The 27,238-nt window shown below is 42.6% G+C and overlaps 1 protein-coding gene across 2 annotated transcripts in view; it reads left to right on the plus strand.

Annotated features, from left to right (window-relative positions):
* WDR72 (WD repeat domain 72) overlaps window positions 1-27,238 on the plus strand; it is an 896,838-nt gene that overhangs the window by 815,149 nt on the left and 54,451 nt on the right. The window lies entirely within an intron of this gene.

Raw genomic sequence — 27,238 nt, forward strand, 5'->3', positions numbered from 1 at the left:
AAGAGCAGGTTTGGTGTCATGGACTGTCATTGCTCTAATGAAAGCTCCTGTGGATGTAGTAGACAGTTGTTGCTGTTGTTTTGAATTGGCTGTCACCATGGGTGCAAACTGTTTTTTTCTTAAGATAAAGGCATTACAATATTGTACACGTAAATAAAATAAAACAAGCATTTGAGTAAAGGTTTTTATTTTCAAGACCTATCTAGATATTATGAAAATAACAGTCTTAGACCACAGTGGGAAATAAATGGGTTTTGAACTCTTCAGGTACCCCTACATGTAAAGCACTAGAGGCTCATTAGTAACAGAGATTATGAACCTCTGATTTTGTATATGAATTCTACAACTTCCGTTCTGGTTAGAGCACTAGGCAGATAGAGCTAGTGTGCACACGGTATTCTGACAGCTGACTTACATAGAGTTCAATTCAGTGATTGTCATTTGAGAAAATTACTACCATTTTCATTCAACACTTATGCCTTCACAGTTGCATGTCTACTTCTCATCCCTAAGTAATGAGTTTAGCTCTGGATGTGAGTGACGAGTGCTTATCATGCACCACTGGGATGGTCTTTGAAATTTAAAACAATCTTCATGGCTTGTGCACACTTTGCAGAGTACTTAGAAGAACATTAACTACTTCAATGTAATAGCTAAACAGTTAGTGTTTTAGGGAAAGGCACTTGGAATGAGGAACTGTTCATCAATGTTCAGCTGTCCAAAACATCAACTATCCATGCGTATAACAGTGGGAATTGCACTAAAAGATGATCTGTTACGGTCCTTTCACTCATGATCAGGGAGGTAAAATTGTTTTCTACTTGTGGAGTGAAACATGCATTGTCCAGATCAAAACAAATTTGAATACCGACAGCAGTTAAACAAACCTATTTTATATCCACAGATGGAAAGCAATACATCTGCCTAGTCTATTCAGTAAATAGAAAGTAAAGGGAGCTGGATGGAATACATGAGATTTGCACAATCAGATGATTGTATACCTTATGTAGGTGGTGTTAGCTTACATGCCAGGGCAACTGTAGACCGATTATTCAAAGGTCTGAGTTAGAGGAACCATCTGACCTTGGGAGAGAACAAGGTTCAGTTTCAAGTCTATAGAGAAGAAGTGCAAACAGTACAATGCATGTTCAGGGCACAATAACTTGACTAGGTTGGTCCACCGAAAACTGAATTTGCTGCTGCTGAATTTCCTAATGGAACTGGTCAACATATTAGATGTGCTGCACTGTCTGTAACATTGTTACATTATATGCAAAAACTTTAGACTATAGGTTAAAATATCATAGATCTTCCTTATGTGATTCATAACTGGTGGGATTCATCAGGGCCAAGTAGTCGAGAGAAGACAAGACTGATTGCCTACTTGCTGTACACAATACAAATTTAAATAATAGAACTACTAGGAGGCGCTGCCTTTTGGCTAGGTTTGGGCTATACAGATTTCACATACATACATTCATACAGTCCTTCTCTTACTAGATTCTGAGAAAGCATTTGACAGAATAGGCTCAAATGTAATGTTTTAGGTAGAGCTGAAATTTGAATTAGTTGGAGACATGGCAGAGATGATGAATATAAGTGGTATTTTGTTAAATGAAATTTACTTGAGGATATGGATAGGACCAGACTGGTATTTGTTTCTGCTGCTCCTCACCACAAGCAGGAAATAAATACTGAATGATATCAGGGAGAATAGCAACACTATGGGTGTTTCAGTCGGTGATATGGTACCAAGATATTCATGGTCGTGAATGATATTCTGCTGAAGAGATACCCAAAGGATTAGCTTTTTGTGTGGTTGAGAAAGCCAAAGAACTTGGTGCAGTATCTGGGATCATGATCGACGCAGTTAAGTCAGAAACCCAAAGGATCATAAAAAACAACTGCTGAGGAGCATTGTTTTTAAATGGACACAACATCGTATCCAACATTTTCCAATCCATCATATACGCTTTTCATCCCTAAAGTACAAAGGCAGGTTTCAAACAGCAGCCGTGGTTAGTAGCTATTATCTCCAAATCTGGCTGCCTCCCACCAGATAAATTAAAGGTCTTCCTATGGATGAAAGAGAGTCACAGGGCTGTGTAGCTCAGGTCCTCTTTGCAGCAAAATGTGGGGTGGGCATTGCGGGCTGGAACTGTGGGAGCCTAGGGAGAGCCCCATGCAAAGGTCCCTTGTCTGAAACCAAAACTCCTAAACGTGGAATAAAATCTGCTGTGGAAGAAGACAGGTAAGGCCCGTGCTAGCAGTGCCACTGAGCAAAGTGCAACCACTTAAAAATAGCTCTCCCTCCCTGAAAGATGATTGCTCTCCATGAGAAGAGATGCCATCCTGGAGATTATATAGTTCAACAGCATCCAAGTGCTGAGCCTGAGCCTGGAAATAGGAGTTGCTTTGCTGTTTCTGGCTTTTCTTAGAGATTGGGGGCCCTTCTGAGATATCTGAATCCCCATACAACCAATGCAAATTGTCTGCAAAGGATGCAGGTTTTAATGAAGAATGCAGACTGTATAACTACACAGTCTTTCCATCTTTCGTAGTAATTTACATAATGGGACTGGTAGCACCCTGGCAAATATCCTAAAATTATCACTGGTGTGATGAGGGTCACTATGCTGGCCCTCATGTGCTCTGGCCACGTTGTTCCTGGAGACATCAGGTTATTGTGGCTGGAAAGTACTGAAAAAGAACTACACAATCAAAATCACTAAACTTGGGCAAGTATAAACAGGATAAACCTGTGCAAGGTAATTCTGTTGGTCAATGAATGCTCAAAATGATGAACCCAAAATCAGTAACTTACTCCTAGCCGTTTACAGCTCAAAATGGGGGCACTATGAAATAAAATAGATGTGGTGCAATTGAAATCAACATGTTGAGCACAGACTAAAAGAAAACAAATGTGGAGCGTGTCCAAACAACTGAAGATGACATCAATGGACTGAATCATGAAGTTGACACTTTAAAGGAAAGAATGTTCCTCTTATTCCTCTAACTAAAGCTCTGGAAGATAGAGTGTAAGACAAGAAAGGACTGCTCCAAAGAAATAACAAGATTCTTGGGGCTTACCTTAATTATGGGAAGAAATAGCAACTGAATTATTGCTCAATAAATTGATCCCATAGATGCTGAGATTCCAGGGCATATCAACCATGTCTCCAGTACAAAGAGTGCACACAGAGCTGTGGTCTTCAGACTCCTCGCTGAGAGCACATTCTAGAGTGCTCATACAAGATTCCCCAAGTACAGAGACAGGTACTGCTTCCTGTAAGCAGCATATTACATTGATAGTGACGAAATGAGAATCAGAAAATTGTTGTCACGACTACATGAAAAAGTCCAAAATGCAAGGGAAAACATTTAAGGAATTGAACCAAAAGCTTTAATTCTAATGACAATGGGCCTCATTATGACATTGGCGGCACATACTGTCGTCGTGGCTACCAACCGTCCATGGAATTTTGACTGTAGCCAGAATTCTGCCAGAAGGCTGGCGGAATTCCGGCAACAGTCATGGTGGCAGACGGTGGTAGGTGGCGCTGCTGCCAGCAGCAGCGCTGTGTCCCGACTCCTGCCAGAGAACTCACTGCAAGCAGGTATGTCGGGTTCTCCAACAGGAGAGGGGGAGGAGAGTGTTGTGTGTGGGGGGGGGGGTGTGGCTGTTTGACTGCGTGTGTAATGAGTGTGTGCATGAGTGGGGGTGTGTGTACATGTATGTTGTGTTGTGTGATTGCATGTGTGCCTGGATGTATGTTTGTGAGTGTTGCTGTGAGTGTGTATGAATGTATGCATGTGTGGGTGAATGTGTGTATGCGTGTGTGTATGGGTGTGTATGTATGTGCGTGTATGTGTGTATATGTGGGGGTTGGGGATGACTCTGAGGAGGGGGGTAGGGTAGACCCCTATCAGTGTCAGGGAAAGAGTTCCCTGGCACTGATAGTGCCTACCGCCATGGACTTGTGGCGGTACAGAAACCACGGAAACCATGGGCATTGGCGGGGTCAAAATGCCATGGGTGGCCTAGTAACGGCCGCCGGGCTGGAGACTGTAGTCTCCAGCCAGGCGATCGGTGTGTTAACTTGGCGGTTTGGCTTTGGCCAAACCACCAATGTCATAATAGTGAAGGTATGTACCACCAGCCTGTTGGTGGTAATACCTCCAATATTACACCGAACGCTGGGGTCATAATGACCCCTTATGTGTTCTAATACCAACTCTCGCACAAACTCTCCTAGGAGTAATAGCAAACATAAAGAGCAGCTTCTTTGTTACCTGAGAGGAAGTGTGCACTTACCTAGATATGTGGGAAAAAGTTCTCCAAGAAGGAGGAGTAGAAGCTACTGCAGCTCAGGCAGGAAGGGGGAGAGAAATCAGAAAAAATTAGACCACAAGGAACATAAACCCCACATCCCCATGAAACACATTCCTTGGATTCTTGGTCAGCAGGTGACACCATGTTAAAGGAGAATACAAGACATATTTGATACAATATCTCTACGAGCTAGGAAGAAAGACATGAGGGTAGATGAAGTGCAAACAGTGAGGGGGAATAACTGTGGTCGATCTTCAAACATTGGTTCACATGTGCTGAAAGGGAAGAAAAGATATGCTTTTCAGTTAAATGGTGGTCACTTGCTAGCATAGCAGTACCATTTCCTCTGGACGAATCTGGTGTGGCTACACAGAGGTAAAAGTTAGAGCAGACAAATCTCAATCCAGGGTTATCATTATTATTATTATCAGCGTTAAATATACAAATCCATACTAGTCGAGTGGTAGTTATTGATGTTTGAAGGAACAGGGAGAAAGGTAGTAAGCTGATATACACTCTAGATTGGGGAGAGTACTCACAATCATTTAGACAGGCACCTAGTTTGTATTTAGGTGTGCTTAGATGTATGCCTTCCCTCAAGTAGCAGTGGGGAGGAGGTTTGTATTAGGGAGAACATAATTTATTTCCTGAAAACATAATGTTGTTTAACAATTTAGCAGTGATTAGAATTGTGAATCTGCAATACATACAATTGTGTGGTGAGCAAAATGATCACATAAACTGTTGCTAATGTTTCAACAAAGTTGATGCAGAGGAAGCTAATTGTTGCGTAGGTTCCCATTATGCTAATAATGCTACTAGATTTGGGTGACGGGATCACATGGATTGGGGACGCGCTGAACTTGGTGCAGCTGGTGGGGGGTGGGAGCCAGGCCCCTTTGGACAACATTGCGCGTCCGCTTCGCGGGACGCGCCCGGGCAAAGCCCGGGCCAAGGGCGGGCCTGTCCTGCGCCCGTCAGCGCATGGAAGAGGCTGGGCTGTGCGACACCTCTTTATTGTTTGCTCCGGGGACCAGAGTATAGAGCCTGAAATTACAATAGTGAGGCCTGTGGAGTTCAAGTCAATTCCATCTATTAGGACCCTCGCCGTGCTTTCAGAACGCAGATGCTATTAAGCGTGCTGCGAAGTCTGGGCCAAGGGTGGGCCCGTCCATACCCGACTGAGGCCACGTGAGGCCGGGCCGGGCACCCCCTCTGGGCCCTAAGGTACAATTTTTTGGGGTTCTGTGACATAGTTGTACTTATTTTTTCCTTTTCTTTCAAACCGCCCTTATATTTGTGCAGAGATCCTTGTATAGAATGGGAAAACGCAAAACGAGAACTAGTCCGGAATTGGGTCACGCCAAATAAAAAATTTCAAAACCTAATAGAGTTATGCAACCTCATACTAATTGCGTGTCCAGAGAGATTGATCATTTAATAGAAGAAGTGGAGTCGATTCTTAACAAAAAAAGAGAGGAACGTTCGGAAGAGGCTGAAATCGGGCACTCTAATACCGTTTTTAACTACTGGAAACCATTCTTCCACTGATGTCCAGCCCCTGAGTGTCCCGCCTCAAGTACCAGCTTCCAAAAGCTCCTCTCAAAATGTCAATTCCGCTTTATATTCTGTACCTAATTCCAACTTGCAAGCCCCAGACACTGATATTATTATTCATGGGATCTCCTGTTCAAGTCAGTTCTCTATATTGGAACAACAAGACTCGGATGGTGTCCAACAGATTTCCCCGGTTTCCTTGCTCTCCAATTGTGATCCTCCTAGAGAAGAACTCTTAGCATTGGTTTTTAGTCTAAAGAGTGAGGTGGGAGAGCTGAAGCATTTATTGCTTGAAGTCCTCAAGCTTCTCAAGAAGACTGATTTTTCACTACCTAATGTACTGAAGCCATTGCCAAGTAATCATCCCTCGGCCCCTGTGTCCTTGCTGGCAGATTTGCCGCTGAACTCCGAGGCTGTCCAGGGTCCCAAACAAAGGTCTAGTTTCAGTAGAGCTGCTGTGCCACCTTTGACAAAACCTATATCTTCTCTTTCTAATTTTGATCAGAATCGGGACACCATATTAGTATCTGGCCAGTCTTCTCACATGCCCAAAGAAAATTGCATTTATATGTGCAATGTCCCTCCGCTCCGAGCACATTCGTGGGAAGACAAACTTTCTCTAACCAACAAGGTTTCACACTGGATTCGTCATGTAAGAGGTTGTGGCTAAATTATCCATGCTGACATTGTATCGGCCAAACGGTTAAGTGGCCGATTTGGCAGGCAGGACATTATAAAACTCAATCTTTCAAGTCCCCATTTGGTCACGGGCCTATTACAGATGGAAGCACGCAATCACACGAGGAAGGAATTTGATATATTCTTCAGTGCTAGCTGTTCTGCATTGGGAACCATGAGTTTGCCTCCTTCTCTAAACATGACTATGCTGGCATTAAATAATGCCACAGGCCATCACGCTCTTATTGGTCCAACATCCAGCCTAGTTGCTGGGACAGACACGGATCCTGATTTAAAACGTATTATTGTATGTGATCCTGAGCTACAGGGGGCAACTTCAGATGCTGACTGGCTATGTTCTTCTAGCTCTTGTAACTCTAGTATTAGATCTGATTTGCAGCCTCCACCATATTCAAGAACCTTTCCATGTTTAGGAGCTTATACTTTACGGGATCCTCAAACCGCTTTTTGTGTGAATTCCAGTTCTGCCCTGTACACCGAGCACACCAACACTTATGTCCCAGTTGCTCCAACTAGCGAATGTACTCGTTATACTATACATTCGACAGGGAAGTTCTTGTCTTGGAATGTGGCTGGTATTAAAAGTAAACTAGTCAACCCTGATTGGGGGGCTTATGTTGAATCTTTTTGTATTTGTATGTTACAGGAAACGTGGGCAACGGAAAGTGTGTATAGGCAAGGGTTTTGTTCCTATATTAAAAATGCTACACAGTCTCCTATAGGCAGGGCAATAGGGGGATTATGCACTTGGGTTAAGACGACTGAAGTGGGAATAGTAAAGGAGATCTTTGTAAATTCCCCTGACATTTTGGCAATAGTAATACTGCCCAATTCAGGTAATCCAGTTTTATGTATCAACATCTACAACAGAGCAGGCCCTTCTAACTATCGGTCTGTTACGATAGATCTCCTGCATAATTTAATTTCAGACTTTCGCCCTAAATATCGTATCATCATTGCGGGCGATTTTAATGCACCAATCGAACTTAATTCTGCCTTTATTGAGGCCACGCAGATTAAGGATGAAGTGTGGAACATCCCCCCTCTTTTAATTCAGCCAATGTCATCTACTGTTTGTATTAGAGTGCTGCAGATAATAGATCTCACAATAACCTTTGGTCTCCTTTTTGTCAATGCCCATTTCCCAGATGATACCCCCGCTAGACAAACTTTTTTTAGGAGATCATATAGTAGTACCCTGGATTGTCATTTCAGATTTAATGGTCTGGCACTCTATAATAGATGTGAAGGTGGGTCCACGGTATACCAGCGATCACAAGCCTCGTCAAATTGTATATGACAGATCTCTCTTATTAGGAGTTGGGTCCTTTCGTGTTTTCAAAGCTCATGGAGCCCTATCTAGCAATAGGCGTGTTGTGAGATGGGATTCGTTCCAGAAGTCTAATAAGTTATGTGACAAACGTTGTGCCTTATTCTTTAGACACCAGCTCTTTGACTATCATTTTTCATTAACTCCACTGGAAGTTATGTCCTTTCATGTGGACCTTTTTGCATCCCTTAAGGAGTTGTTTACTAAAACTGTTACGAATCTAAGTAACCCTTTTCCTTCATCCAGTAGTAAGTGGTTTGACAAGAGGTGCCGAGAGGCTAAGAGTTTCTTGATTAAAGTATTAAGATCTAAGGATCAGGAAGCTATTGTAAAGGCAAGAAGAATATATGTCTCCACATGCAAGATGTACAAACTCGAGCATGAGGAGAGATTATGGGTGAATTGGCTGAGGCTGCTAGGGCTCACAATGCCAAACTTTTCTGGCTACACGTAGAGACTCAAACCTCTCATCTATTCCAGAATGCCATATTGCCACTGACATCTGGCTAACCCACTTTAGGGAGCTGTATGGCCCCACACCTGATTTTGCTGCCACCAGCTCTGGAGAGATATTTCCATCTCATCCATCGGCGATTCCCCTGCCTTCTTTCACCTTAAAAGAAACTGAGGTGGCAATTCTTGCCCAGAAATCAGGGAGGGCTTCTGGTCCTGATGGAATTCCCTCAGACTTTTATAAATCGGATTTGCCTAATTGGACTCTGTATAAAATTGGATATTGAATACTGCCTTGTCCAATAGGTCTTACCCTGATTCTTGGAAGGAGGCAATAATCGTGCCCATACACAAGAAAGGTGAGAAAAACCTTCCAGGGAATTACAGACCCATCAGCCTATTAGATAATTTGCAAAAAAGATTTTGCTACCAGCTTTTAAGTAGACTGAAGTGTTGGATAGTGGAAAATCAGGTATTAAGTCATCTTCAGGCAGGGTTCAGAGACAAGGTCAGTACTATTGACCAGGTCTTCCGCTTTATTACTATAAAGTGGAAGACCGTAGGTGTGGACTCAGGCCACCTCTTTGTGGCATTTGTCGTTTTTAAATCCGCTTTCGACCTTGTCCCACGTCCCAAACTGTGGGAAGTTATGAGCAAAGCTTGAGTCCCCAGCTCCATGCTTAACATAATTAAAGATCTTTACTCAGGCAATTGTGCTAGAGTACGATGGGGTCTGGCAGGCGAACTGACTTCAGCATTTCCCACAGTTCGCAGTGTGAGACAGGGTTGTGTACTTGCGCCCACCCTGTTTCTTATTTATTAACGCATGTATTCCCTACCTTTTAGATTGTTCTAGTGATGCCCCTATTATGGGAGGACAGAAGTTTCCATGTCTCTCATTCGCTGACGTTACTTTGTTACTTTCTCGTACAGCCATGGGCCTTGCAAGTCTGCTTGCAAGATTTGTGGAGTTCTGCAAAGATCATGGCCTGGAAATCAACTCACTTAAAACGAAATATATGGTGTTCGGAGACAGAAAGCATAAAATGAAAAGACCTGTTTATTGAGAAGGCTCCTTATTGGAAAGAGTGGACACTTTTGACTACTTAGGTGTAAAACTAGAAGATTCCCACAACTGGCATGCCCATCTCCAGAAATCATTAACATGCCTGAAACAAAGGGCGGGTGGTATTGTGAGATTTGCAACCAGATCCCCTAGTTTTGCCTTGACTCTTGCTCTTGAAATATAAAAGTTACAAGCTGGGGGGGGGCTCTGTATGGTGCTGAGTTATGGGGCCACTGTAATTTGGAGGATCTGGTTAGAGCGGAAAACCAGTTTTTAAAGATGTTGTTAAGAGTTCCCTCAAGTACCCCCACCTTGCCTATTCGAATAGACCTAAATCTTTTTCCAATCAACCAGATCGCTGCCTTAAGGCCACTACTGTTTTGGATCTGGTTATGGTCTTCAGAATCTCTCATTCCATTTAGATGCGGGCTGCCCAATATGGTGGGCACTAACCTTAATACCAAAATCAAGTGGTGTGCCTATGTTGAACTGTCTTTATTTTACCTTGGCTTGGGGTCCTATTGGGAGTATCTCTCTTCTATACCTAAAAATGCCACTCAGATTTTGAAGGACACTTTCTGGCTCAAAGTCCAAACTGCTCAATTGACTGAAGTTGTGCCCTCTTCCACGACTGATAGTTTTGAGCCCTTTATGGATGCAGTACGCTCTCCATTTGCGCGCGCTCTCTTTATCAGATTTAGAATAGGGTCTCTTCCTCTGTTCTTTAACCTACAAATGGCTCAATTCCACTAATAAGTCTAAGCTATGTCCGATGGGCTGTATACATGAAGAGAATGATCTTCATGTTCTTTTTCAATGTCGTGCATATGGCAAACAGAGGGCTATTTGGATTATTCCCTTATGCAAACAAATGGGTTTTAGGAATTGTGTATCTGCTGAGAAGGTATTCAAATCAGATTCATCCGTACAAATTGTCTGCCCTGTGGCAATTTTTTTTTTATCAATCTGGTGTCTTAGACTAGTGGTTTTAAAGAATAAGACTTGTTAGCAGATTTTAGAAGTAGGCATATAATGTACAGTCGTTGTATTTAAGTGTAAGTCCATTAGCCCGATGTTTTAGCTGAGACTGGAGGTCTTTTTAAGCATTATATTTATGGAAAATGAAAATCTTTTATGTTATTACCTTATTTCGCTTTTATTATCTCTCTTTTTAGAGTCTGTAATTTATTTTGTTTGTACTCCTTTTACAATTTTTCTCTTGGATTGTATGTATTGTACTTTTATGGTATGTTTTTACCAAAATAAAGTGATGAAGTTGATGATGATGGATTGTGGGTACTAAGTATCATTCCACGCCATATGACGCTTGTTGGCCTAATCCGGATTCTCTGGCTAACTAGCACCGCCTCTCCTCTGTAGCCGAGATGATTGTGGCAACCGGGTGCATGACGAGAAAGACTCCTCAGGGTTATCGTGGTCGATCAGATCCCATCCCTTTCTCTCAGTTACCGAAAGTCTCAACCAGGAAAAGACAGGCAGAATATAGCTCAATAAAGATTTATTGAAGTAACTGCATCTTAGATAAAAAGGCATGTATTGCAATAACTAGGATGATAAAACACAATAAAAGCAAGCAGATGACTAACAGAGTAAAACAAAAGAATAATCCTACCATGCTGTCAATAGGAGTGACATATTTATATATATCTTACACTATGTTTGAGCACAGAGTAATAAGCCTAATGTGCCCTTCAGGTTTCCTCCCTGGGGGTACATCTTCCCTCATGTTAGAAATGGGGTCTTTGGTTGGCAGTTAGGTTACCCCCTGTCCAAGCAAGAACCCTCACTCTAGTCAGGGTAAAAGAGAATCACCCTCAGCTAGCCCCTGCTTACCCCCTTGGTAGCTTGGCACAAGCACTAGGCTTAACTTCAGAGTGCTAGGTGTAAAGTATTTGTACCAAAACACACAGTAACCTAATGAAAACACTACAAAATTACACAACACAGGTTTAGAAAATTGTGAATATTTATCTAAACAAATCAAGACCAAAACAACAAAAATCCACAATACACAAGTCAAGTTATCAATTAAAAAGCAAAAAGAGTCTTCATGTAGTTTTAAACACACACTAACACTGTTAGCATGAAAATGTACCTTGGGTGCATCAAAAATAACCTCGCACGGGAGAGTGTGCGTCAAAAAAGGCTTGTGATGCGTCGATTTCACTCACGAGCGAGACCTTGCGTAATTTTTCCTTTGGTCGGGCGCGTAGTTTCTTCTCTCTGCAGGAGAGCGATGTGTGGATCCGGTCAGCACTCTCGGGTCTGGGCAGGCCTTGTGTTGCTTTTACATGCCCAACGGTGTTTGCGTCGGAAATCCAGATGCACAATGATCCGAAAACCATGCAGCGCGGGTTGCGATCTCTCAGCCTCCATCAGCGATGCTGCATGTAATTTCTCCAGCTCCGCGCATTGCTTCTTCGGTTGCGTTACAGGCGAGCATCAATTTTCAGCCGTAAAACCGGCGGCGCGTCGATTTCCCAGCCACTGATTGGAGTTGTGTCGATCTTTTCCCCCCACGGCATCCTGTGCGTGGATTTCTTCCTTTTAGGCTGCCAGCTTCTCCTCTCAGGGTCCCAGGAACTGGATGGGCACCACAGGGCTGAGTATGAATCTCTCCAGAGACTTCAGGTGCTGGCAGAGAGAAGTCTTTGCTGTCCCTGTGACTTCAAACAACAGGAGGTAAGCTCTAAATCAAGCCCTTGGAGATCTTCACAAGATGGAAGACACACAAAGTCCCGTCTTTGCCCCCTTACTCTGGCAGAAGCAGCAACTGCAGGATAGCTCCACAAAGCACAGTCACAGCAGGGCAGCTCTTCTTCCTCCGCTCTTCAGCTCTTCGCCAGGCAAAGGTTTATCTTGGTTTCCAGAAGTGTTCTAAAGTCTGTGGTTTTGGGTGCCCTTCTTATACCCAATTTCTCCTTTGAAGTAGGCCTACTTAAAAGTAAAGTCTCTTTTCAATGTGAAATCCTGCCTTGCACAGGACAGGCCCCAGACACTCACCAGGGGGTTGGAGACTGCATTGTGTGAGGGCAGGCACAGCCCTTTCAGGTGTTAGTGACCACTTCTCCCCTCCCTCCTAGCACAGATGGCTCATCAGGAAATGTAGACTACTCCCCTTTGTGTCACTGTCTAGTGTGAGATGTAACCAGCCCAACTGTCAAACTGACCCAGACAGGGAATCCACAAACAGGCAGAGTCACAGAAATGGTATAAGCAAGAAAATGCTCACTTTCTAAATGTGGCATTTTCAAACACACAATCTTAAAATCAACTGTACTAAAAGATGTATTTTTAAATTGTGAGCTCAGAAACCCCAAACACCACATGTCCATCCGCTCCCAAAGGGAATCTACACTTTAATCAGATTTAAAGGTAGCCCCCATGTTAACCTAAGAGAGGGACAGGCCTTGCAACAGTAAAAAACTAATTTAGGAATATTTCACTGTTAGGACATATAAAACTCATTACTATATGCCCTACCTTAAACATACACAGCACCCTGCCCTTGGGGCTACCTAGGGCCTACCTTAGGAGTGTCTTACATGTAAGAAAAGGTAAGGTTTAGGCTGGCAAGTGGGTACACTTGCCAAGTCGAATTTATAATTAAACCTGCACACACAGACACTACGGTGGGAGGCCTGAGACAGACATGATTACAGAGCTACTTAGGTGGGTGGCACAACCAGTGCTGCAGGCACATAAGTAGCCCCTTAACCATGTCCCAGGCCTGCCATTGTAAGGGCTGTGTGTGCAGTTTCACTGCCTCTTCAACTTGGCATTTAAACCTACTTGCCAAACCTTGAACTCCCCTTTTTCGACATATAGCTAACCCATAGGGCAGGGCACTATCTAGGTAAAAAGCAGGACACATACTTATGTGTTTTACATGTCTTGGTAGTGAAAATTTCATGAATTTATTTTCAACTACTGTGAGGCCTGCTCCTCACATGGACTAACATTAGAATTGCCCTCATATACTGTTAAGTGGTAGATTCTAATCTGGAAGGAGTATCCATGTCTTGTTTGGTATTACCAGAATGGAAATAGAAAATCCTGCTTCCAGGTGAAGTTGGATTTAATATTACTATTTTAGAAATGACAATTTTCGAAAGTGGGCATTTCTCTGCACTTAATGCCATCGATGACTTACAGCCTTTCTCCAATCCATGTCTGGTCTGTGCTAGTTGACAGCTCCCCTTGTGCATTCTACCCAGACAACCATAACCACATGACGCTCAGTCACATCTGCATTTGTCTGCATAGTGAATGGGTCTTACTGGGCAGGAGGGGTGGAGAGGCTCACACCTATATTTCAAAGGCCAGTGGCGTGTCCTCACATAAACGACTGATAACCCCCACAAGGATCCTGGCAGACACAACTGGACTGAAAGGGGAACTTGTGCACATCAAAACCTTTTTGAAGTTTCCCCCATTAAAGGGCATTTTTGGGTGTATAAACTGGGTCTCTGACCCCACCAAATCAGACACTTCTGGACCTACACCTGCACTCTGTCAGAGCAACTGCCTGGCTGCCAAAAGGACTCCTCTGGACTGCTTTGCTGAGAAGGATTGCTGCCCTGTTTGTTGCCCTTCTACCCTGCTGTCCTCTGACTCTGCTGGAAGGACTCTGCATTCCCTTCCGAACTGCTCTCCAAGGGCTTGTATTGAGCTTGTCTCCTGTTTTTAAAGTCTCAGGGCCAACAAAGACTTCGCCTCTTCAAAGAAACTCCTTGTGCATCAAGAATTGACACAATGCATTTAGAAATTGACATAAAGCCTGCATTATGGCTGGAAACCGCTGACCTGCTTCTCCTACCAGGCTGTCTTGATGAGGAGAGAACTGGCCTGGGGTGAGGATAAAGGAATTGCCTGGGGGAGGAGATCTGCCTCAGCAGATGGTGAAACGGAATGGAGGTCGGGTGGGGAACAGCCAAACTAGATTAGGAGAGGGCAAGAAAGGGGTGTGTTAAGGAATCCTAGCTACACCAATGGATGGGGTCAGCCAGACCTAGCCTCCCAAATTGATTTACTGCCATTTTCGATTTTTAAGGGATGTTGCTTACTGGGATTGATTTTTGCAACACTTCCCAGGAAGTGATCATCCAAGAGGGTAGTGGCCTGCCTGTGATTAGACAGTTAGCACCCTCTGCTTTGCAAACCAGGAGCAAGGATAAATATGGCAGATCTGCACCCACACCTCCGATACCTACCAGGAACAAGACCAGAAGAAGGAGGACTGCCCTGCTGGGCCACTTATCTGCACTTGGACACTGCACTCTGAAGGACAGCACCAGCTGCACATTTGGGCTTCACCACAAAAAGGGCTTTGCCTGTCTTCAACTGACCAGAGTCCCCTGCATCAAAACCTGAAGAAACTGACCAGCTGACTACTGTCCAGTGGTCATTTTTGGATTTGAACCAGGTGCACTCTGAAAGTTGGGGTCCTCACCCTCAAGGAGCAACTCAGAACTTCTGGAAACTTGGGGTGAGTTGTGGACTCCTAAAGGACATTCTAAGCCCTTCTAGAAGAATATCCAGAAGTTTTGAGAATATTGGAGAACTTTTGGAAAAAAGATCCATGAAGGGACTCACCCGATGTCATGAGTCAAGCCAGCTTACATCGACCGCGACCCGGCCTAACTTTCAGGTTCATCCTGCTGAAAAGCTCCGGAGCCCCAGACCTCCAGGATTTCACCGTGGGCTCCTAGAAAAGCAATCCGACAATGTTGAAGCCCACATTTAAGGCACACGCCTATAACCAATTCCAAGACATTCCTCACTTATGTTGTGGATAGTCCATATATAAAGTAATGTTCATTCATCAGATGCCACGTAAGCTCCAGATCCAAATTCCAATTGGCTCGATGCAATTCTGCCTATCACAAATTGAAACTCAAGTCGTTCAGTGCAGTTCAGTCGATTTTAATCAGCCTCATATCAGCCAACACGTGTTTCGTCCTCGATAATATCCCATCGACTTTGTCAGGGCTGAAAACATCATTAAAACAACTTCCTCAGGAATATGATCAAACAGATTTATCAATCCATCACCAATTATCGTGAGCATGAAAATCAAACACAAATCAGTTCTGCAAAAGTTCCATTATCTGGGACATATAAATGTATGCATTCATGTGCACCATTTTAATATGAAATTAATTGATGTATATAAAAACCCCTTGTGACCACCATTGTGAATGGTAAGTAACATCATGCGCTATCACATAGTACCAGCTGATAAAAGACTGTAATTCAATATCAAACAAATCCTAGTAACTAGTCACCATAGACCCAAGTTAACCGAGAGACAACATGCACCCTGAGTCTTTCAACTCATCTAAAGTAACTATCACAAAAGAAAAAAGTACACGAAATTCATGCATGAAATTCAACTGGCACCCCAATACAAACTACAACACATTGGCCCCGAATAGTCTGCATCAAAAAGGGGGACCATCACAAGATGAAATGCCTACTTTATTTTCAGCACTCCCAGAGGGAAGTAAATCTCCATGTACTGCGAGTACGCTGCCATAATATCTATTCAAAGGATAGTCCATTTTCCACTACTTCCTTAAATACAGGAAATAAACACAAACATAGGACTGCTATTTCCATTCCCTATTACATAGTAGACACAAACAAAAGACTTCCCTAATCTCTGATCTCTGGATTAGGGCAGGCACCATCTTTTTGCAGTAATACTTCACCTATTCTCCAGTGTCGTTATCACACTGATAGCTTCTATATTACCCAAAAGACATAACTCTTATGTTCAGGACTCCCCCAGGTAATCATCCCTTACCTGTGGAATGATTGCTGTTATGAAAAGTACAATAATAAGCATGTCATAGTGCCGTCATTGAACTATTGTATACTCAAACCCCTAGTAAACATAAACAAAGGACTTTCTGTTGAAATTACAATTGTAAACTCATAGTTGTTTCATCCATGTGTGTGCACCTGTAATCATTCATTAAATTTATGAACATAGTTCCAAAACACATTTGTTACTAATATACATCCAAACTATCAACTTACACCGATCTGGGTATCAGTGATCCTACTTTCTTCAATTTGGAATCCAAATAACCATCCATCCACACCCATTGTGAAATATTCTTAATTTCCCTAAAAATACTCCAATTCTTGATCTGTATTCAGCCCATCCTAAACTGCTTTCAGATGCATGATACATAGTGACTCCTTCCTCCTTAGAGCCAGTTCCCACCCTGGGGATCTATTGGTACATGTTGAATTCCAAAAAATCTAAAGAGCTTACTCCCACCTTGTGCCTCACAAATTCTCATGTGCTGTATCATTGAGTACCGTTCGTCATCATGTTTAAGTGCTCTCAGATGTTCACTAAGTCTGACGCTGAGGGCAGATCGTACTACCGACATATATACGGTCACACTTGCATAGTAAAGAATAAACTACAAAAGTTGTATTACATTTGAAGTTAGATTCAATTTTGAAAAGGCGATCACCAGCATTCCAAAACTCTTTGTTGCCAGGGAATGCCCACCTGCAGACTCTACATTGACCAAACATTAAAAAAAACAACTCATGTTCGGACAACCAATGATCCTGTGACCGATACAATGGATAGCTGGGGCGGAGGAGGCTCCTTAGGGCTCTACCCCTCCAATACGTAATTTCTGGTCCATTCGAAATTAACCCCTTTAGGGTTACATCTTGAGACAAGATTCTCCAATGACTACTCATCACCTTTCTTAGAGCAGCAGAGGCCCCCCATATAATCAGTCACCATCCTCACTTTATCTTTCTTGTTATCAGTCACCTTAGTGGGAAGGGGCTCCAGTGTGTCTTGTCTAGACATCTTAGTTACTCTCTCCGTTGTGCTATTTTGGGGTCTCTGAGCTCACTCACAATTTAAAAATAAATCTTTTAGTAAAGTTGATTTTAAGATTGTGTGTTTGAAAATGCTACTTTAGAAAGTGAGAATTTTCTTGCCTATACCATTTCTGTGACTCTGCCTGTTTGTGGATTTCCTGTCTGAATCAGTTTGATAGTTGGGCTGGTTGCACCTCACACCAGACAGTGACATAAACCGAGCTGGGGTGTAGTCTACATTTCCTGATGAGCCGTCATCACATTCAAGAGAGACTTTACTTTGAAGTAGGCCTACTTCAAAGGAGAAGTTGGGTATAAGAACGGCACCCAAAACCACAGACATGAGAACACTTCTGGAAACCAAGAGGAACCTCTGCCTGGAGAAGAGCTGAAGAGCTGAGGAAGAAGAGCTGCCCTCTCTGTGACTGTGCTTTGTGGAGCTATCCCACAATTGCTGCTTCTGCCAGAGTAAGAGGGCAAAGACTGGACTTTGTGTGCCTTCCATCTTGTGAATATCTCCAAGGGCTTGATTTAGAGCTTGCCTTCTGTTGTTTGAAGTCTCACTGACAGCAAAGACTTCTCTCTGCCAGCACCTGGAGTCTTTGGAGGGACTCCTACTCTGCCCTGTGGTGCCCATCCAGTTCCAGGGACCCTGAAAGGAAAAGCTGGCACCCTAAGTGGAAGAAATGCACGCACAGAACCCTGTTTGGGGAAAAGATTGACGAGACTCCGATATGCAGTTGCGAAATCGATGCGCCGCCGGCTTCACGGCTGAAAATCGATGCTCGCCTGTAATGTGAACGAAGAATCGACGCACGGAGCTGGAGAAATGACGTTGCTGACGGAGGCTGGTGAGATCGCAACCGGCGCTTTGTGGTTTTTGGATCATTGAGTGGCTGGATTACGGACGCAAGTACTGCTGGGAGTGTAAAAACAACGCAAGGCCTGCCCGGATGCGAGAGTGCTGACTGGATAGACGCATGTCCCTCCTGCGGAGAGAAGAAACGACGCGCCCCGACCCAGCGAAAGGAGAAACTATGCAAGATCTCGCTCGCGAGTGAAATCGACGCATCGCAAGCCCTTTTTGACGCACACTCGCCCGCGTGGGGTTATTTTTGACGCATCCAAGGTACATTTTCACGCTAACACTGTTAGTGTGTGTTTAAAACTACATGAAGACTCTTGCTTTTTAATTGATAACCTGACTTGTGTATTGTGGATTTTTGTTGATTTGGTCTTAGATAAATATTCTCTGTTTTTCTAAACCTGTGCTGTAATTTTGTAGTGTTTTCACTGAGTTACTCTGTGTGTTGGTACTAATACTTTACACGTAGCACTCTGAAATTAAAGCCTACTGCTTGTGCCAAGCTACCTAGGGGGTAAGCAGGGGTTAGCTGAGGGTGATTCTCTTTTACCCTGACTAGAGTGAGGGTCCTTGCCTGGACAGGGGGTAACCTGACTGCCAACGAAAGACCCAATTTCTAACAGGGCCTAAATCCGAAGGTAAACTTTTGACCGAGGCCTCCCACTTCCTGTAGCCGACCAGGGCTCCATCATGGTCGGCCTCAAATTTTGACCTTGCCCCGGTCTAGTGATGTCCAGATTGGCGCTTTTAGTTTCTATGCGTTAACAAAACATTTATTCCTTAAAAATTCATATCTACGGTTACCCATATGCAATTTTCATCTTTGTGGTGTCATTTTAAAGATAAAAATATATTTTATTTGTATAAATTGGAGTTGGATTTTTGTGTTTTGTATTTTAAGTATTTACTGTTTTCTGATTTTTTTAATGCTTTACACACCTGTCTCCTAAGTTAAGCCTTGTCACTCGTTGCCAAACTACCAAGGCAAGGGTTGAGATAGGATTAATTTATTGAGGCCTGACTGGACTGGTGGGAGTCAGTGGCCTATTGCTAAGTGTAGGTACTTACATGCCCTTACCTCTAATCCACTTTCCAACATGGGTGATCGCTGGTCTTTGTGTATTCTTTCTATACAGCCACACACAATGGGCCCTTAGGTGTGAATTGATGGGCCTCAATAGGCCTTTAACTGGCTTGATGAGTGGGACAGAGCTGGGCACTGCCTCACACCTGAAGAGGCTGTGTTCTGTCCCCACACAAAGGGCTGCATACCCCCCTATAGTAAATCTGGAGCCAAACTGACAAGGGCAAGACCTTGTGTACTTCAAAAACTCCTGTGAAGTGTATCCCCACTTCAGAGGCACCATTGGGTATAAGAACTGGACTTCTGACCCTACCACTTCAATACACGTCTGGACCTGTGGTTACTCTACAGGAAGAAGAAATGCTGTACTACTACAATGACTGCCACTTTGCTGGACTGCTGCTCTACAAGAATTGTTTTCTTGCTGTGCTGACCTGCTGCCCGGTCCCCTCCTTCTGTGGATGAAAAGGACTTCACCTATATGACTTGAAACCAACACCCAGAGTGACTCCATGGGCCAGCTGACTAGTCTCATGTTTTCTGAAGTCTCAGAGACACAAAAGACTTCCAACTTTCCTGCTCCAGCTCCTGGACTCTGCCATCTGTGAGTCTTGCCCTGCCAAGTAGTGCCAATCCAGTCCTGGGACCTTGGAAGTGGGTATAAAGTGCTCCTTCAAGCAGAATCCCCACATTGGTGCTGCTGTGCCTCATGGAACCATCACTTCTTCATCAACGTCGACGCATCTCCACTGCTGCAAGGATCAAGTACAATGCATTTCCAACTGAGTGGCACGTCACCTCCATTCGTGACACATGTCCAACTTTTTGCTGTTAGGAGTGGATGCATCACCACCATCACATGGCCCAATGACAACACATTGCCTCCTCTGCTCCTCGCATCTTTCTTGACATCGACACAGTCATTTTTCAGCAGGCCTAGGCTGGTCCCTGTATTCGACCCATGCTCCATTGTGGTCAGCCTGAACTTTTAGATTTGATCCAGTCTAGCACATCCAGAAAGCCTCTGTTGGCGCTTTAGGCTTTTAAGCACTACATTTCAGTTTATTCTTCAAACATTTGTATCTCAAGTTCAACTGATTGAATATTTGTCATTTTGGTTCTGTTTTGTTCTTTAAATTAAGATCTATTTTACTAATAAGGTGTGCTATCTTTTTGTGTGGTGGTTTCACTTTTGTGCTCTTAGAAGTGTTGCACAAATGCTTTTCACAGTGCCTCTTAAGTTAAGCCTGTATTCTCTGTGCCAAGCTACCACAGGATGAGCACAAGTTAATTTAGGTTGTGTCAGTGACTTACCCTGACTAGGATTATAGTTCCTGCTTGGACAGGGTACATACTTCTTCCAGCCAGAAACCAGATTGCTAACAAAACTTGTTTAGTAAATATTTGCGCACCTAACATTGACGGCAAATTGTTTTTTGGGGGCGAAAATACAGTATGCATCTCCCTAATTGGGTGCAGATTCCTCTGGACAGGTGACCTGAATTGTCATAATTAGGCATGTTAATTGATTCCCCCCAAAACATAGCATATAACAATAAAGACCTTGAACTGGTGGAGATTTCAGCAACTGACTCAAAACCCTATTTTTGCTATTCCCACAATCACTTTGTTTACAGCAGATTTAATTATATTTTTGTGAAAGTAGAACATCTCTTGCGGCTAGTGAGACAGCTTGGTTAAATAGGTTCCTTCTTGACCACTCATTATTGGTTCTCACTTTAGAGCAGACAAAGTTCATAACCAAAATACCATTGTGGAGACTTGGGATTCCACTCACTTACATTTAGTCTCTCACATTAAGCAACACTTTTTCTAACATAATCAGCAGGGAGCAGAGAAATAGAACTGCAGGCTTATAGATTAGCACTTAGAGGATGTAAGAAATTTGAGTATTAGTTGAGGGGGGTGAGAATCCACCTCAAATAACATTCACTATGCTTGTCAGCGTGACCTAACTAAATAAACCTGTGCTTAATTCAATGGTAGCTTGGCACACAGCAGTCAGACTTAACTTAGAGGCAATATGTAAAGTATTTAGGTAGAACTCAAACAGTAATGAAGTGACAAACAAAACACAAGAAAAATCCCAAATCAATTGAGAAAAATAAGGAATATTTTTAAAATAAAAACAAATATATAAAACCAGAGATATGAATCTTTAAAGTTTGAATTAAAAATAATGCCAAGAAGCCCAAACCACCAATTCCGAGTACCTGGTCATGCTAGACCAGGCCAAAATACAAAGGTAAAGCCAACTGTGATGGAAGTTTGCCTGCTGATGTAGAAATTTTAATCAAGCTAATGTGGTTGTAGAAAAAGGCAAACAAACTGCAAGCTGGATCTGAAGCAGGACTCCACAAGAGTAGGGTCTGAATGAAGTGATAGGACAAGGTGGGAAAGTTCAGAGTGGGCTAAAGTCTGTACCTGGGAAAGCCTCAACATCAGTTGGATGCTGCTCGACGTTGGTCCTGATGAAGTCATTTGAGACCGGATTTGAGATTTAAGATTGGACTTAGAAACTTTTCTCGAAGTCGGATCTCCTCAAGTGGGGCAAACCATCAATTCAACATTGAGGGCTGTGGGTTTGGTGGCCATCCCAGTCTCCATTGGTTCTCCAGACAGAAGGTTGGCAAAACGTTTCTATGTCCCTCGTCTTGCAATTTGGGGGCAGGGGAAGTTCACTCTAACACCAGCCAAGGGTCCAGGGACTGAGGGCACCACTTGGATTATAGGACTCTCTGCAGCAGAAGCCAGATGAAGGAGGGGGTTCCAGGGCAGGACCAGTTGGAAGTGGTCAGCTGAGAAACTGCTGGGAGAAACAACATTGGAAGCTTGTTTGTGAACATGTAGCTTTAACAGGTGGTCAGCCAATTGAGCCTTGGAGTGACGTGTAGGGACCTGGGTTCAAGGCAAGCACTTCCTGTCTTCCTTCAGGTTCTTCAAACAGCAGGGCAGTCCTTCTGATTAGTCATAGGTCCAGGAGTGTTCTGAGAAGAGGTGTGAGGTTCACATTTCTTCCTAGTGATACCCTGTGGGTAAGTGCAAGCCTTAGTCCCACCCCTAAGCCAGTTCTGCTCTGTCCCCCCCCCCCACTGGGTTTGGTTTCAGCCTTACGAGAGATACTAAAATGGGGTATAAGCTTCATCTGCCAGTGACAGGATAAGTGTACTTTGAAGTCAGGTAAAGGGCAGAGGACAACCGCCAGGCCATCCTTTCAGAAGAGGATCCCCCCTCCCTACACCCAGAACCCCTATCCACTATCTGGGATCAATACACATCCCACCACAGTGGAGCCATCAGGGGTCAGATGACAGCTGAACACTGACAGAAAAGCATTGTGGTTTTAAGCAGGAAAAAGACAGCTTTCTAAAAAATGTAATCTTCAAAATAGTAATTTTGAATCCAACTTGCCCATTAAGATGGATTTTAGATTCCTATTAAAATATGTAATTGAACCATGTTTTCTCATTAATCTCAAGCTGAATTTAGCACTTTTTGAAGGCAATCACTTTAACCAGTATTACCGTATGGGAGAGTCATCCTTATCACAATGAAAAATGACTTTGGAGGTTTTTCACTGCCATGACACATGCAACATTAAATATACATGGCCTACGTTTTAAATGACGCACAGCCTGCTTTATAGGCTTTTAATGCCTACCAGAGGGTTGACTTATAACTATTAACAAGGAAGGTTTAGGCCCGGTAAAGGGTTCATTTTGTTAGGTCAAAATGACAGTTCAAAACTGCACAGTCAGGCTGCAGTGGTAGGCCTGGAGACATGTTTTGCAGTGCTACTTTAGTGCGTGTAACAGTGAGTCCAGCAGCCCACTAATAGCATTTAATTTGCATACCTTATACCAGGGACATGTGCAAATAAAACATGCCAGTCAGGTCTATACCAATTTTGCTATATTTGAATAGGAGAGTACAAATACTTTACCAATGAGTGACAGGGGAAAGTGCACAGAATTCTATTTCCTACAAAATTGGGTTCAGCAGCAGTAAGCAAAAATCAGAGGGACCTCACCACCAACAGAGGTAGTGCATTTCACAAATCACAGGATTAATATTCTGCTGGAATGCACATTGCGAAATATCAAATCAACCGGTAGCAGACCTCAAGAAAGAACCCAGATAGAATTCAACAGCTGGTACACATCAAAAGAGTGGAAGCACATACCTGTGATAGATTAGTCAAATTCAGTCATACATGATACAGACACAAACTAGAGAGAAGTGGTTACATTAGGTTGAATGTTGGCTTTATTACTGAAAAGGGATAAGTGTGCAGGAGGAGGAGATTCTGACATCATCATGGAAGGAATATTTGCGAAATGTGGGGGTCTATTTTATTGAAGGTTACACACAAACTTTGGAATGCTTTACTGGAGTAGAATTATCAAAGCTATTGGTAAAGCAACAATTAAAATTGGAAGCCCTGCTGACCACTGAGGACCTTGGAGACACTTGCTCTGATACGTGTTTAAAAAAAGGGTCAGCTGATGTACTCGCAGACCTATTTCAAATACAGCTTCTTTAATCACATAAAAATTATTACAAGTCTATAAAGAAGCACATGAGGTACAGCAACTACCCCACACTTTAACAGAAGCACCAATTACATTAATCCCTAAAGGTGATAGAGATACAACCAATAGTAATAATATGGGCCTCTGTCTATATTAAACACCCATGTTAATGTGCAGAGGAAGACCTTAGCCAATAGCACCATTACACGAGTAGGCTCTCTAATCCATACAGACCAAGCAGGCTTTGTTTGAGGCACAAAAGCACAATGCATAACATCAGAAGGCTAACACACATGCATTTACTGATGACCTCAAAGAAGGGCTGTGCCCTTGTGGTGTTTGATATAGAACAGGCCTCTTTGGTGCCTTGGGAATACATCTGATTAGTCCTGGAAAAAACTGAATTCAGGCCCAAATTCCTTAATTGGGTCAATTTATTCTTTGAGAATGGGTACATACTCTAAGATGGATGCCAGATGGCTGGATGTTTGGGAAGGAGTGTAGCAGTGTTGCCTGTTGCCTCCCAAGCAGTTTGCTATTGACATGTAACACAGAAATTACAGCTGTAACACAATGGGGCATACAAACTGGACTAAACAAATAATATTTTGTCGCTTTATGCTGATGACACTTTACCAATCCTCTTTATTGAACTAAACAAATTTGGTAAGGTTTCAGGAATAAAAATAAATTGTCACTAGGAAAGCACTTTCCATTGGGTGATCTTAGATACATAAATGTTTGCACTCTCCCAAAAATTGTGATGAATTGGGAGATCAAGCACTTACGATATTTGGGAATAAAAGTCACGAAAGCGGCAACGGAGCAATATAAGATCTATATAGGAAAAATACTGACAGGTCTCAAACATTCTATATTATGTTTGACAGTTCTACCGCTTACAATTATGGGAAGACTATCACTAGTGAAAATAGTATTTCTTTCACAATGTCTCTATATGCTGAAACATTTTATGTGTCCTAGTCCAGCTAGCCTGTTGCACAACCTAGGCTAATTAATTGTTTCATCTGGTTTGGGTTGAGAAATGTATTAACGTTAAACTGGACACACAAACTTCTGTGGTTGGTGGAGGGGGGGGCTTGGTCTTGCATACCTCTTCCTAAACTATGTGGCAACACAATTACAACACACAATGCACTAGTTGATAACAATAATAACCGGAAGAAGAAGATATTAGATAAGAGGGTCCCATACTTTTCACATCTGTGGACCCCCACTAAATTATTATTGGAATCCGGGCACCCACCTACTGAGTCATAAGTGGAAGCCGCAGACTCAGGCCTAAACTGTCAATGATTTGAACCACAAAACAATACACAAAAGATACAGAAAAAAACATTTAATCAAACACATGTGCAAATGATAACACATTTAATTTAATTGACATACAAAATAAAAAAAAAATAGTAATTTTAATTTAATTTTAATAGGAAGGTTATTAGAGATTTTCTAAATTCAATTGAATCCACACATCGTCCATACTCTCTTCTGTTTGATGCGCCTGCACTGCTCCCACAAATCAGTCTTGGAATACTAATTTAATTTTCAGTCTCCAATTTCAAATTCCTTGACATTTAGAGTATGGTTTAACATTTTCAACTGTACATTTATTAACTTTATATACTTTATTAATCAGTTAATGTTTATTTTCCAAACAGTCAGAGACCCCCTGAGGATGCTTAGTGGACCCCCAGGGGTCCCCGGACCACAGATGGGAACCAGTGTATTAGATGGAATGCACCCATCTAATGCTCTGCTTGTGGCTTTCATTATGTTGAATAGTATACTACTAAACCTCCCCTATCTAGTTTGACAGTTGGGAAGAGTTTGGGCGATAGTAGCCAAAACCATCCTAAAAGCGTCCTTGTTTGAGATCAATATTCCACTGTGTAAGATGAAAGTGAGGATGGCCTCCATGGCACAGTCCTAACTAAATGATGCATAGAGATACATTGATTAAGCTACACTGCCCCAAAAACATGAGTTCTGGAAGAAAGACCTAAATGAATTCTGTAGCTGTTGAACAACATTTGAAACCTCAAGGAGGTTACAACTACAACTCCTAGAAAGCATAGGTTGGGAAACATATTTTTCTGCTGATATGCTACTAGGTGGCTATTCTGTAGACACAGAAGACATTTTAAGACACAGACACCAGCCTCTTATGAGTATTGCTCAGAGCTGCCACCCTGATCTGTTGTGTATTTGGCTTTTCCTGTTGCTCTGGAAGATGTGTCAAAGGGATCACAGTATTGAGAACAACACAACTTCATCACACACCCACTTAATTCATCTCCTCATTACCCACAAAAGAAGCAATAGTGCCTAAATTACATATCAAACCAATGACCCGGGATCAATCCTTGACCTCGAAGACTATGTAGTCGTTTGAGTATTATCATAGTTGTGAGAGTGTTTCCTTATAATCACTCATTGAGATGAGCTGATGCTGTGGGACCTTCTATGAACAACAATGTGAGACCTTGTTCGATTTTTGTTTTTTTTCCTCCTCTTTCCTGCAAGTAACTTTCTCAGCTTATGTTCCCTGAGGAGCTGCCACTACCCTGCGTTCTCAGGCAGCAGAGCTATATGCTATGTAATCTCAGAGATATGTTACTGGTTAGATGCTGCTGAAAATGTCCTTGTCCATCCCAGTATGTCACTTCTCCATTCTTGGAACAAATATCACGTGACCCTTTTCAAGACTTCTTTGTTGAGCTTCATCATACTTTTGGGATATATTATGGGACATTCCAAGCAATAAGGAAAGTGTTTTCTAGCATTTCTTAAAAGGATTTCCATAAACTAGAATTCAAATTGTGCACTTACACTTTGAAATGCTTCTGAATCAATTTCTAAGTAAAGTCCATTCTGCAAATTCTAGCAGCTACAGGGCCAATGGTGTTGGTGGCCTGCTTCTTTTTTAGGGTTCGGTGGGCCTTAAAGAAGCAAGCCTCCTGACTGAGGTTTGGAGGGTCCCTCAATCCCTTGGGCTCTGTTGCTACTGCCCCAGCTGCACTACTCATAGTTTCAGTCCAGTTGTAAAATAATAATTCTGAGTTTTATCTACTAACTATAAAAGCTAATCCTTGTTGACCACATTGCCATCAAAACTGTGAAAAACTAAAGTAACAGTGTTTTTTCTTAATGGGAAACTTTTATGATGAATTAACCTTGTGATGTATTTATTATATTTAGTTTGTGTATGCCAATTGCTTTATAGTTAGCATTTACAATATTTGAAGTCACATGTTACCTGGTTTTAAATGTACTTTATCCTTATGATCTGTATATATTTTCTATACTAAATCCATTTCTTAAATCATAATTTTAAAAAGTATAAATAGACAATATTTAGATGGTGGAACCTAGGTGTCCCTAAGTCCGGTATTCTCC

This window comes from Pleurodeles waltl, chromosome 3_1, assembly GCF_031143425.1.
Source record: "Pleurodeles waltl isolate 20211129_DDA chromosome 3_1, aPleWal1.hap1.20221129, whole genome shotgun sequence".
Lineage (NCBI taxonomy): Eukaryota > Metazoa > Chordata > Amphibia > Caudata > Salamandridae > Pleurodeles > Pleurodeles waltl.